The sequence below is a fragment of the Myotis daubentonii genome, chromosome 10 (assembly GCF_963259705.1).
Source record: "Myotis daubentonii chromosome 10, mMyoDau2.1, whole genome shotgun sequence".
Classification (NCBI taxonomy): domain Eukaryota; kingdom Metazoa; phylum Chordata; class Mammalia; order Chiroptera; family Vespertilionidae; genus Myotis; species Myotis daubentonii.
The window spans coordinates 52,885,348-52,899,816 of NC_081849.1; the positions used below are offsets into that span (position 1 = coordinate 52,885,348).

General features: G+C 36.7%; 1 long non-coding RNA gene across 1 annotated transcript in view; it reads right to left on the bottom strand.

Annotated features, from left to right (window-relative positions):
- LOC132211497 (uncharacterized) overlaps nt 1–9,431 on the bottom strand; it is a 217,004-nt gene extending 207,573 nt beyond the window's left edge. Inside the window, exon 1 of the long non-coding RNA XR_009447460.1 lies at nt 9,233–9,431. This is a non-coding gene — a long non-coding RNA (uncharacterized LOC132211497). The remainder of the gene's footprint in view (nt 1–9,232) is intronic.
- Nucleotides 9,432–14,469: the final 5,038 nt, after the last annotated feature.

Here is a 14,469-nt window from a genome sequence, read left to right on the forward strand (position 1 = left end):
AATTCAGATCTCCCTAACTGTTTTGGGGATAAGATTCAAATCAGAAGTAGGGCTTACCAAGTTTTTCATACCTGCATCTATTTATCTACCCTTACACTCCAGTCTCAGGTTTTGCTTACTTCAGTCCCTTGAACATGTCAGGCCCTCTCAACAATTTAGGTCTTTGAACCAAAAGAAATTTAAATAAAATAACATATAATATATTATATTAGTTGGAGCTTGTATTCAATGCATTTGTGTATAGTTGTTGACACGCAAATGACTATAAATTAATGCCCATTTCTATTGCAGGCTCCCAGCCTGGTTCTTCTCTCTCTCTCCATCTTCACATCTCAGCTTGCCTCCATTTACACCTTTGCATTAGTCATACCTAAAATGGCTTGTTATTCTTACACTTACCTTCAGCCTCTGCTATGGCGTGCCTGGAAAGCATGTATTTTTACAATTTATTCATAAACACTTCTATAAAGCACTTACTGACCTTCAAGATTGAGTTGATGCCTTTCTCTTTTCTGCCCCATGTATAGAATATTATCGTACTACCTATTACATTTTATTGCACTTGTCCTTTTTTCCTGCATTTGTCTCTATCAACTTAAATGAGGGCTGGAACTCTGTCTTACTTCATTTTGTATTTCTAGTACAGTTCCTAACACAAATTGGTAGGCAATAGATTCTAGGCTAATGTCTGAACAAGTGAATGAATATATGTCTGATGCATAGTTCTGGGACACTGTCAAGGGGGCATAATAGGATGCCCCAGTGTGCAATACAAAACATGGATTATTGATGCTTCCTGCCCTAGCTTGTTTGAAAATGGTTGACCTCAGTGACATTATTTATGCTAGCAGAGCCCAAGCAGTTCTACAGCCCCTTTTTGTTAGAAAGGTTCTTTTAGCACGGAGAATAGCTGTTGAGATAATAGTTGTTACCTGCTTGTAGTCACAAGGGTTCAGAGAACATGGACAGTCATTCCTATCACTGTTTCAGTAATCAACCTTCCTCTCTACTAGAAACCGTCACTACCAGGAGAAACACAGAAGCTGGTTTTGTAATCCATACCCATTCTCATTCTCTAACAATCCTGGGCAAGAGCAGAATAGTAAAGGAATGTTCCTTAGAGTCAAGAAACTGACTTGGATCTGCTAAAAGAGTGCATTAGTCTTGCTCCAGCTACATTCAATTAGAACCCCTGTGTGAAATTCTCAGTATTAAAGAGTTTTCTTCCCACCAAATTAATTTCTGGTAGGTTGTTCTAACAAGGTGAAAATAACTACATGGTAGTTTACACAGTAAACTTAGAGGTAGTTTTTAATAAAAGCAATAAGTACTCAATAGACACTAATGTAAGATTGCTAAAGAGAAAATTATTTACTTGGAAGACTTTTATGGAACTTTAGCCTAATGGATATAATGCAAAATTTAGTGCCCACATATTTCTTGATCAAAACAAAACATAAAACTGAGAACTTAGACTTCCTGGTAAATTAAAATTTCCAGGGCTGTTTTCATACAAATAAAAGTGTTAAGTACAGTGTTTTGGAGAAATGCCAACTTAGTTAATTACATTCTGCCTTCCTAGATTCTTGTGGTTGTTAAAAGTGAGGTGCTTTAGAAAAACTTGTTTTTATTAAATAGTGAGTCATAAGATTTTGAACTAAAATTAAATCAGCAGTAATAACCTCCAAATGCCAGACTTTCCAAATCTGTATCAAAATAATGTATTACTTTTCTTTTCTTAGTGAAATGCCTGTTACTTTTCCACATGAAAATTTAGGAGTACACTTTTCAACCTGTCATCACAGAATATTAATAGTTTTGAGTAACATAGTGATTAAAATGATGACATTTTTAAATACCTTCACTATCTCAGAGTATTTATAAAATCCCCTCTCCAACCTTATTTTAATTAAACAAAAATTTGAATCTAACTTAAGGAGAAGGATAGAGAGTTAGAAACATTGATGAGAGCAAAACATCTATCAGCTGCCTTCTGCATACCCACTACTGAGGATGTGGCCGCAACCAAGGTACATGCCCTTGACCAGAACCGAACCTGGGACCTTTCAGTCTGCAGGCCGACACTCTAACCACTGAGCCAAACCAGTTAGGGCAATCATTGCTTTTTCTTCAGTTTATCATCAAGCATTTTAAAGAACAATTTATGATTACTCATTGCTCTCCTTTTATTCCACAATAAACAACAATCAGATTTTAGCCTCTGCTAGTCACAGGAAACGTTGACACTAACCTCACCAGTTCCTACATGATTGCTAACTACAGTAGCTTCATAGTGGATTTTACTTTGGTTAGTTTATAGGCATATGATAATTTCCTTTTCTGAAATCCACTTTTTCCCTGGTTGCATGACATTACTAGTTCCTGTCGCTTTAGACAGGTTGGAATAGGCCCTGTTCAGTAAGAAATACATCCTGAAATCTCAGTAGATTGACATAATCAAACTTATTTTTGCTTATGCAATTTCAAAATGTGTTGTTTGCGGAATTTCTCCCTCTTGTCTCTGCACCACTTGGAGCATTTGGTCTCCCAGACTGTGGTGATAACAGAAGAGGGCAAAGAAAGGCACATATTGGCTCTTGATTTCCTCATGTCACTGTTAGTCAGAGTCTGTTGGCCAGAATCATTCATATGGCCCTAATCCAGCTGCAGAAAGTATGTGGTGACATGTTTGGAGGGCACTGATTATCTCTGATGCACCTGGTTTTAACCTAGCACACTAACCACCCTTTTCCCATCTTCTGGTTCTCCACACCAGAGCCTATTCTCAGTTGTCTTTTTCAGACTGAAAATACTGGCTCAGTGGCTCACTTCCTTTATCTGGCTTAATATCTGTACTCTAATAAATCCCAATTATTTGTCCCTGTCTTTTGCAATTTTTCTAAGGTTTTGACATTTATTCCCATGTCTTGCCATTGCCTTAAAAATGCCACATTTTTTAAGCTCAACAAACTCCGCATGTCTAAACTGAAATTATCTTTTCTCATCCCTAGCTTTCTCCTCCCTTTTGTGTATATCCAGTCACCCATATAAATTTACTATGGTGTCATAGTAAATTCCCCTTTCTCTCCCATACCCACAGGTCTGACCAATGCATGTAAACTATGTAAACTGTTTTTTAATCCTCACGCACAAATATGTTTCTTTCTGTTTTGTTGTTGTTGTTTGTTTGTTTGTTTTTTTTAGGAGACAGGAGGGGGAGAGAGAGAGAGAGAGAGAGAGATTGAGATTGGTTGCCTCCTGTGGGTGCCCCAACTGAGGATAAACATGCAACCTAGGGATGTACCTAGGAGGGGGTGCATCAAGAGGTAGTCAATCAATGATTCTCATCATTGATGTTTCTATCTCTCTCTCCCTCCTTCTCCCTCTCTGAAATCAATAAAAATCTATTTTTAAAAAGAAAATGAAGTCCTTTGTGTTGTATATTGATTTGCACCTATTTAAAAGTGATAGTCCACCTAATGCGTTGGAAAAATAAGTTAGTAGGAATGCAATTTAAATAAATGAATACAAAATGTAAGTATTTAATTTAAAAACAAAACGAAATTGCAGCTTTGGTTTTTCCTTTCTTTTCTGTTCATGTCTATACCTGCAAAGACCCCTGTGGTTTAAACAACCAATGTGTGTACACTAATAAAAATCCCATTAAATTAAATGGCCAGTAGGTATGTAGAATGTCCTGTCGCAATTTCAGAAGACAGTTTGTTATCAGACACCCTGCTATGACCATTTTATTTTATCAGGGTTAAGAAAAACATTTATAAAATCTATTTCTTTCTCTTTTAAAAGTTTAGAGGATCCTGGAAGTGGTGACTTTATAATTTCTTTTTTTTTAATAGAATGAAATGGTTGGGTGGATTCCACATCAGGCACTATGTAGAATATCCTATAGCAAATGTATGTAATCAACACAATCGGCCAGTAATTTTCATTCTCTCACTATTATTTCTATCTTCCATTTGCGAACAATAAAAGTGGCAATTTGGTGCACATTGTACTATAGGAAAGTGTTTACAGCACCCACTATGCCTATGTTCTGACAGAAATTATTTCAGAAATATAGAACTATTTTTTTCTTGCAAATGTTCTCTGCCTTACTTTAACTCTCTAGCTTTTAAAATATGAGCATGAGTTCACATTTTGTGAAGGTGTAACTTCTTTAATATCTTAAAATAGCACTTCTAATAAAGATTAAAACAGGATAATAATTAACAGGAAAAAGTTTAGAGCCCTCTGTGAGGGAAGAGAATGAACAGAATGGAGAGGGGGGTGAAAAACCAATTAGAGAGAAAGGAAAAAAATGAGAAACTTCCTTCCAGTAAGTCTTTGGTAATAAAAAGGAAAATTACAAAGAGAAAAACAAAAGACCCCTCTAAAATCAGAGAATCAAGTGCCACTTCTGATTGCTCCCTCCCCCCGCCACAAAAAAAAAAAAAAATGGTGAGTTCTTTACGTCATTTAGGATGAGCTAGCAATAAACACATTTTGGCCTCTCTGTTCTCAGAAGACAAGAAACAAAATAGAATATACAGGGTGTCCCCTCCAAAAATGTATACACACTGTAACAGCTCATAGCTCATTTTTAAAAATGAAATGTATTTTAATAAATGCTTCCTTTATAATTATTCAAAGTGTCTGCATATCTGTATATATTTTGGGGAGACACAATATAGACTACACAATGTTGAGAGTATAAAACAGGTTGGAATGGCAGTTCAGCTGCACTGACCCCTGTGGGCACTCCTGCTAAATTGAAGACTGTGCAGGCTACCTGTGAGGGTCAGCACCAGGTGGGAAGTATTTATTATTTAGTGAAGGACAATGAAGTCAGCACAGACACTAGAATCTCAGGAAAGCTTAGAGGCTCAGGAGACAAGAGAGACCATGGTCCTTACAAGGCTCAGGTGCAACCTGTGTGATAGAAAATGTCTTACACTTACGGGCAAGGTGATGGGTTTACAGAATAAGATAACTCATAAATTCTTAATGTTCCGACTAAATCTTCACAGGATAATTAATATGGACGTATTTTTAAATCAAGCCTCTTAAAGAAATTTTAAGTGCAAAGGCAATTGATTTTATGTCCAGTATTTTCACCAACACTAGTGAAGGAGCAAGAGGAGATTTCAGTCAAGTGCTAATCAGTGAAATATGATCTCAAGGAATTATAAATGAAGCATTCTATGTAGAACTAAAATAAAGCTTTGCTGAAAGAGTCATCTGGATTATGAACCAATTATTAATTAAGTAAACTGAATTGTGTTATCTATGTCATCAGCATTTGGACTCTTCAGTTCCCTGGGATAAAGATTAGAAGCCTCACTAAAAATTCCCCAATACCATCTAGGTGATGGGCATTTTATTTTATGTTATCTTATTTAAATATATTTGACATGTAACATTTTATAAATTTAAAATGTTAAATTTAAAATTTACAAGTTGCTTGATACAGTGATATATTGTAATATGATTGCCATTGTAGCTATAATTAGCACCTCCCGTGTGTCACATAATTTTCATTTCTATTTAGTGACTGGAATAACTAAGATCTAATCTCTTAGTAAGTTTGATGATTACGGTACAATATTGTTCCTATTCACTATACTGTACCTTGATGATTATAGTACAATATTGATTCTATTCACTATACTGTACCTTGATGATTATAGTACAATATTGATTCTATTCACTATACTGTACCTATACTGTAACTAGGATTTATATACTACTAGTTGCAAGTTTCTGCCCTTAAACAGCATCACAACATCTATCCTATCCCCCCAATCCTTATCTCCTGGTTGACCACATTTGCTGTCTGTTTTTATAAGTTAGGCTTTTTTACATTTCACATGTAAGTGCTATCATACACTGTTTTTCTTGTCCGACTTATTTCATTTAGCATAATGCCCTCTGGTCCATTCGTGTTGTTGCAAATGGCAGGTCTCCCTTCTTTCCATGGCTGAATAATATACTATTGTACTAGTATATATATATATGACATCTTTATCCAGGCCTCCACTGACAGGCACTTAGGTTGTTTCAGTATCTTGTCTATTGTGAATGAACATGGGAGTCCAGATATATCTGACATATGGATTTCATTTCCTTTGGATATACACCCAGAAGTAGGGTTGCTGGATCATATGGTAGTTCTATTTTTCATTATTAAAGGAAGCTCTTTAATGTTTCTCAATGGCTGTACCAATTTACATACCTGGTATTTCCTTCCTTCCATATTCTTGTCAACACTTCTGTCTTTTTTATAACATTTCTAATGAGTATGAGGTGATATTATTTGTAATTTATTAAATATTTATAGAGTTTGGATATGTGCCAACTAATATTAAGGCTAGATGCCAGTTATTAAGTAAAACAGGCATGTTTCCTCATCATATAGTCTGAGGATATTGAAAGAATAAGTACTTAAATATTAAGTGCTGGACAGTAGAGGGCCTGTTTTATTCTAGACACAACCACAATGGGCTACATAAATGGGATTATTTTTTTTCTTTTTAAAAAAAATTGAGCCCTAGTCAGATGGCTCAGGTGGTTGGAGCATCCTAGTGTCCAGCACAATGTTGTGGGTTTGATTCCTGGTCAGGGCACATACATAGATTCCAGGTTCAACCCCTGGTCAGTGAGTAGAGGAGGTAGCCAATCAATGTTGGTCACATCAGTGTTTCTCTCTGACCCCTTCCTTTCTCTAAAATCAATAAATTAAAACATAAAGACATATCTTTGGGTGAGGATTTTTAATAAATGTTAAAATCCAATGTGTGCTGGTTGGAGCACTGATCTAGTAAATTAAAGTTAGAAAACTCCAAAACCCACTTGTGGACTTTCAAGTATATTTCAGTTTCCATTACCTGTATATACTGAGATGCGAGTCTAATATCACCACTAATTCATTGCATGGCCTTTAGCAAGAAACCTGTTGTCTATGTGCTTCTCTTTCATTATTGTGAAAAGGAACTTTAAAATTCCTGAAAATAACCGTGTAACTTGCTGGAAGAAAATTAAGCTCCATTGCTGTGTGGTTGAATCCAGTGGGAAGTGAATAAACTGTGCATGAAGACAGTAACCGGTGAGTTTGCCTAGGGTGCAGGGGATGACACTGTCAGGTATAGTTGGATATCCGTGCAATGGAGAGCTGCCTGGGACTCCAGCCGTATCTTATGCTGGCTGATGTGCATTCATTTTTCTTCCAAAGGTTGGATTTACCTTGGTAGCCTCCCCCACACCCCTGCCTTTCTGCCACAATTACAGTTTCCTCATTCGCTTCACATTAGACAATGAGTAACTTTGAGTATCTGACCTTGTCTGGTCCTTTGCCATCAACTCCTGATTATTTTAGTCATTTAGGCTCAGAAGTCATGATGGAGCCATACCCCTGATACAGAACTTCATATAGATCTCATGTAGCCAGAAAAATATTACTACTAAAGGATTATCAGGTCTCTTAAATTCGTAATGTGAAGAGGGGGAAGTTGTCAATGTATATGGTATTCGCAGTTAGTGAAATATACTGACTTAGCTATGGCAACCACTCTATTTTTAGAAGAATGAGAACATGTTATGTGAAAAGATGTCATTATTGTATCATAATAATAGTATTAAGTATCTATAGTCTATGATATACTTTATTGAATATACATATTCATATACAGGGTGTTCCCCAAAATGTATACACGCTTTGAATACACAATTATTAAATCCAATGGGTTAAATCTGAAAAGAAAGAAATATCAGTTGAGCTATCAGCTGATAAAGTGTGTATACATTTTGGGTGGACAACCTGTATATATATTTATGCTTTTAAACACTTAGAGTTATTATATATTAGGGAATATGTCACAAAACAACTTTTTTAAGAGAACCTGGATTAGAATAGCGGTGAGAGTGTTGGGTGTGAGAACAGTAAGTCCAGAAATCCCATCTTTCACCATCAGACAGCAGTGGGAATTTGTATAGGACACTTAAATGCTCTGTGCTGATATTTTTCTGATAAAAACAGGTGCTAGTGTTGGGTTAGATTATAACTAAAATCTCTACAGTTCTGCAGTTGTCACCATACTCATGCTGTTGTATAAATCTTTTCTTGGCTATAAAGGATTTTGTTCATCAAAGCCAGATAGAGAGCTAGCCAGAGAAATTTCTGTTAGTGCTGTGATTCAAAGCACGTCAGGAACTGCCAAGGAAGCTAATTTGCTCTCTAGACATCTATTAATAAATCAAATGGATGCTTCTCACTGATGAAGCATATAAATTAATTAAGGATGATTGACCCTATTTTAGGTAGATGGGATATATGAGCTGTTTTAAACTGAGCCTCATGCCAGAAGATATAGAGCCAGTTTCACACCTTGGCAATAGTGAAAGTCCCTCTACCAACTTAAGATTTTTTTACACAGAGTGAAAAATGACTGTTTCTACAGAAGACTGATCAATAGGAACTTTGTTTGTTTTTTTATTTGGATTACAGATATTTATATATTTTTTGAAATGTATCTTGTGAAGAACTGGCTTTACAATTCATTATTTTTAACGTAAGATTGCACTTTTTGTTTATTAAAAATAGCTCATAAAAGACAGTAAATTAACTTGCTAATGTTTCTCCTATAGCCATGCATTCTATAGTTGAATTAGTTGTCATGTGCTGTAACTGAATGCACTATTACCATCTGGTGGGTGCAGCCCAAATCACAGGTGTAAAATCTCTAGAGGGAACAAAAAGGCTTTTTGATTTTTTCCAACTTTATATATTCTTTAAGGCTATAAAAATATAAAGATATGCACAACTTTGGTGTTTGTGAGATTTTTTTTAATTAAATCTTTATTCTTCAGATTATTACAGTTGTTCCTCTTTTTTTCCCCCATAGTTCCCCTCTACCCGGTTCCCACCCCACCCTCTACTCTTACCCCCACCACTGTCCTCATCCATAGGTGTACGATTTTTGTCCAGTCTCTTCCTGCACCCCCACACCCCTTTCCCCCTGAGAATTGTTAGTCCATTCCCTTTCTATGACCCCGATTCTATTATATTCACCAATTTATTCTGTTCATCAGATCTTTTATCCACTTGATTTTTAGATTCACTTGTTGATAGATATGTACTTGTTGTTCATAATTTTTATATTTACCTTTTTCTTCTTCTTCCTCTTCTTAAAGAATACCTTTCAGCATTTCATATAATACTGGTTTTGTGGTGATGAACTCCTTTAGCTTTTTCTTATCTGTGAAGCTCTTTATCTGACCTTCAATTCTGAATGATAGCTTTGCTGGGTAAAGTAATCTTGGTTGTAGGTTTTTGCTATTCATCACTTTGAATATTTCTTGCCACTCCCTTCTGGCCTGCATAGTTTCTGTTGAGAAATCAGCTGACAATCTTATGGGTACTCCCTTGTAGGTAACTGACTGTTTTTCTCTTGCTGCTTTTAAGATTCTCTGTCTTGTGAGATTATTTTAAGTATTCCACCAGAAGTATTTTAATTGTATCCTAAAATTAATATAAATATTGTATTATAAATGCTTGCTACTCCATGTATCATTTTGGAACTGCAGCATCAGCTGGGAGCTTTTTAGAAATACACATTTTAAGATTATTGAATCCTAATCTGAATTTTAATAAGTGTTCAGTTGATTTGTATGAACATCAAATTTGGAAAGTACTGATAAACACTGTAATTATATTTGCTGTTAAAGTAAATGCAATATTCTAATTACTAAACTTCCAATCAAATGACACTCTGACAAGATACACCATCCTTTAGCCTGTGATTTTTCAATCCCGATGCCAGCATCCCAGGTTCTCACAGTGAGAATTCCTGGTAGAGAACATTTTAGCTAAAAGACATAGTAGTAAGACTTTGGTACATCACTTTAATTCTAACAAGTCTACACTTTTATCTCCTTCCATCTCCAGCCAACCCTGCTCACTGTATTCCAGACCCACTATGCTCCTTGCTTTAGTGTTTCTGCTCTAGAGACTCTGCACCTGTTGTTCCTCTGCCTGGATGTGTTTCCCTCTACATGTGCACATAGCAAGCTCCCTCATTTCCATCTGTTTCCTTCTAAAGTATGACTTACTACCTAAGTTAGTAGAGACCAAGAAGTGAAACTTACTCATTTTTTTAAATGTTTACTAGTGCTTTCCAGAGAGTGGATCTCAGTCATTATTTCTTGCCATAATGAAAAGAATAATCACTATGATGATAAGAGTCAGAACCTTGGGTAACGCGATAATGATGAAGGAATCTGAGTCTACAACCTGGAAAAGAGAATAATTGGATGGTAGGAAGTTTTATGACCAGCAGCATAAAATCCATTTTCCCAATTTGAAAGAAAAAGAAAAGAATTTATTTTTATATAATACTAAGAACGTTTTGGCCTCTATTATTTATGACACAGCACATTCAGAAGTCTAGTTATGCCTACAGAAGTATCTTACATATGTATGTCATCTGTCCAGAATGCTCCAGCAAAAACAAAGAACCACAGATCTAGAAGAGAAATGCTAATCATGATGTTCAGTTTTAAAAAACAGAATATGTATCAGTATATTAAAGTTATAAATAGGCATATTTTATTAATTAAAAAGAAAATATTTAATAATTATAGCTCATCAGTAATTTAATGAGCTTTTCTAAGACATAGGAAACTAATTGTATGGGTTGATTTAAGAAATTTGCATATATATTTTTCACCATGGCATCTAAGACCTTTTTAAATTTGAGAATATATGTATCTATGCTTCCATTTAAGTGGCAGCTCAGATAAATGTTGTTTATTTTTGTTCCTCCTAGTGAAATTTTTATAATGAAGATTATCAAATCATGGCCGTTGGATCTAGTGAGATTGTAATTGTACTTGCATATGTTTCATATTTCTACCTTTACCCAAAGGTGTTTAATAACTTTTATTGATTGAATAATTATAATCATATAGTAATAATATGATGGCCCAATAAAGAAAGTAATTTAATGTGCTTCTGGTCTAGACCTCAAATATAACTGAATGACCTTATTTAATTAGAACCATGTGTACATTTCCACAATAGATCATGTGCCAGTGTGCGTTTCACCATTTGCAAGTCCCTTTCAAGCATAAGCAACTGGGGTATTTTATCTTTCACTTCTTTTTTACTTTATTATTATTATTATTATTATTATTATTATTATTATTTTAGTTTTAAATGGAAGCTTTATTTTTTTAAAATTAAATCTTTATTGTTCAGATCATTACAGTTGTTCCTCTTTTTTCCCCCCATAGCTCCCCTCCACCCGGTTCCCAACCCACCATCTGCCCTTACAAACCCCCCACTGTACTCATCCATAGATGTATGATTTTTGTCCAGTCTCTCCCTGCACCCCCTACACCCCTTTCCTCCCCAAGAATAGTCAGTCTTCTTCTTCCTCTTCTTAAAGAATACCTTTCAGCATTTCATATAATACTGGTTTGGTGGTGATGAACTCCTTTAGCTTTTTCTTATCTTTGAAGCTCTTTATCTGGCCTTCAATTCTGAATGATAGCTTTGCTGGGTAAAGTAATCTTGGTTGTAGGTTTTTGCTATTCATCACTTTGAATATTTCTTGCCACTCCCTTCTGGCCTGCATAGTTTCTGTTGAGAAATAAGCTGACAGTCGTATGGGTCCTCCCTTATAGGTAACTGACTGTTTTTCTCTTGCTCCTTTTAAGATTCTCTCTTTGTCTTTTGCTCTTGGCATTTTAATTATGATGTGTCTTGGTGTGGTCCTCTTTAGATTCCTCTTGTTTGGGGTTCTCTGTGCATCCTGGACTTGTAAGTCTATTTCTTTCACCAGGTAGGGGAAGTTTTCTGTCATTATTTCTTCAAATAGGTTTTCAATATCTTGCTCTCTCTCTTCTTCTGGCACCCCCATAATTTGGATGTTGGTGCGCTTGAAGTTGTTCCAAGGGCTCCTTACACTATCTTCATATTTTTGGATTCTTTTTCTTTTTGTTTTCCCAGTTGGGTGTTTTTTGCTTTTTTGTATTTCAAATCTTTGACTTGATTCTTGTGATCCTCTAGTCTGCTGTTGGTACTCTGTATAATATTCTTTATTTCAGTCAGTGTATGCTTAATTTCTAGTTGGTCCTTTTTCATAACCTCGAGGGTCTCACTAGATTTCTTGAAGGTCTCACAAAATTTATTGGCAGTTTCTAGAAAATTCTCAAAAAACCTTATAACCGTGGTTTAGAACTCTATATCCAATAATTTTCTTTCCTCCATTTCTGTCTTTTGTGACCTATTTCTTTGTCTCCGCATTTTTTATGCTTCCCTGTGTTGATAGAGTGGCTTTCTGTGCTAGGTGTCCGATAGGGCCCAGTGGCTCAGCCTCCCCAATTACCTGAGGTGGACACTCTTGGTGCACCCCGTTGTGGGCTTTGTGCACAGTCATGTTGTAGTGAAGCCTTGATTCTTGTAGGTATCACTGGCAGGAATTGACCTCCAGGCCAATTGGCAGTGAGAATCGGCTGTGTCTGCAGTGGGAGAACTTCTGTGCTGGAGACACCCTTCTGGGGCATGACTTGCTTCAGTGGGGCTTTGGTGCTCACTGAGTCTGCCCCCTGAGTGTGTACCTTATGGATCTGAGGAGTTGTAATCTGGATGGTCCCACTCTGACCACTGGGTACACTGGCTCTTGGATCTCTAAGGAGGTGCTAATTTAGCCTCTGCCTGAGGCTACCGGCAGGTGCTATGGAGAGATCTGCAAATTCCTCTTCTTTGTTTGTGGTTTGGAGGTGCCCAGATGAGGCCCAGCCATGAAGCAATGCAAGCTGCTGTGGGGCCTTGGGCCTTCTTTTGGAAGTTCTGGGTCTCTCTGACCCAGCTGCAATTTGTTAGGTAATTTTCAGATTGCAAAGGGCCAGGCCTTTCATATGCAAAAGCCTCTGCGCACAGCTTCGGTGGGGCAGGGTCTCAGGTGGTCAATAGGGTGGAGCAAGCAGCTATGGCTGCTCCTCAGTCCTGCCCTAAGAGGCCCCAAGTCTCAGTGTCCCAGTAATCGCTGCAAGCACCTCTGAGAGAAAGCCACCCTCATGTTCCGACTGATGCCAGACAGTCCAGTTTCTCCCCATGTGAGTCTGGGTCCCCAGAGACACACCTGGAACTGGAGTTCAGAGCAGTTGGAAGCTTGAAACTTCCTCCCGATTGAAAAAGACAACCGTGTCCTCAGTTGCCAGCCCTTGCCTCATGCACCTCCATACCTCTGCACTTTGGCACCTCTGAGTCTCAGTGTGCTTTTCTCTTTCCTTCTAGTTGTAGAATTTCCACTCAGCCAGTCTTCGTGTAGTTCTGGATGATGTCCGTTTTGTCTTTTAGTTGTATTTTTGAAGTGGTTGTGCGAGGCAGCAATTTCCGGTGTTTACCTATGCCGCCATCTTGGTTTCTCTAAATGGAAGCTTTAAATACCATCCGGAGATATACTAAAATCTATCTTTCACTTCTTACTTCTCTTCTAGTTTCAAGGATTTCAATCTCTGTAAGAGCTTTAAAGTATCCTGAGCCATTGTAAAGAATACTATCCAAAATGAACATTTTTCACAGTGTTCAGCAAAGTCTGTATATGTGGATGGGTGTCATATTTCTGCTGTGATCACTGTTGACATGATGCTGTTCTCAACTTAAGGCTTTTACCAAAGTTTTACCACAGAAGAAAAGTTAATATTGTTCTTAATCACAGCTAACCTGTGTAGCTCTCTTAGAATGGGACTACTGGGGGTAAATGGTTCAGGTGATAGAAATTACCATGTAACCGATGATACCATTCCACTGCCTTTCCTTGCCTCTCTTCCAAGGCCTTTAAACTTCCTTTATGGTTAAATATTTACCCATTTTTTTAAAATCCCATCTGGTTAAAAAAATAAATAAACAAAAACCAACAGACCCTATTCTCATGGCCCGATTTCCCCCTGTTTAATTCACTTGACTTTTGTTTGTTTCTTTTCTAGCCAAACACATTAAAGGCCATTGCTATCCAAACTATAATTTCTGACTACACTCCAAGAATCTATTTTGGCATTAAATTGAACATCATGCAACTCAACTAAATATTTACTTTTTAAATTTTATAGTTCCATTAAAACAATTTTAATTCCCCAATTTCTGTGGATACTGCTGAGTAAGAAAAAGGACTATGTATAAGGAATCATATAAAAGAAAAGTTCAAAGATGAATTGCTTTAATATAAGTATGATATTAATATAATTACATCAAAAACACAAGTTATTTATTTTTATCATTGCATTTTTCAGATCTAGAAGAATACATAGTTTGTAGTGAAGGCTTTATAATTATACTAGAGGCCTGGTGCACACAAAAAAATGTGCGGGGGGGGGGGGTGTTCCTCAGCCCAGCCTGCACCCTCTCTAATCTGGGACTCCTCAAGGGATGTACTACTGCCTGTTTAGGCCCAATCCCAGTGGAATCAGGCT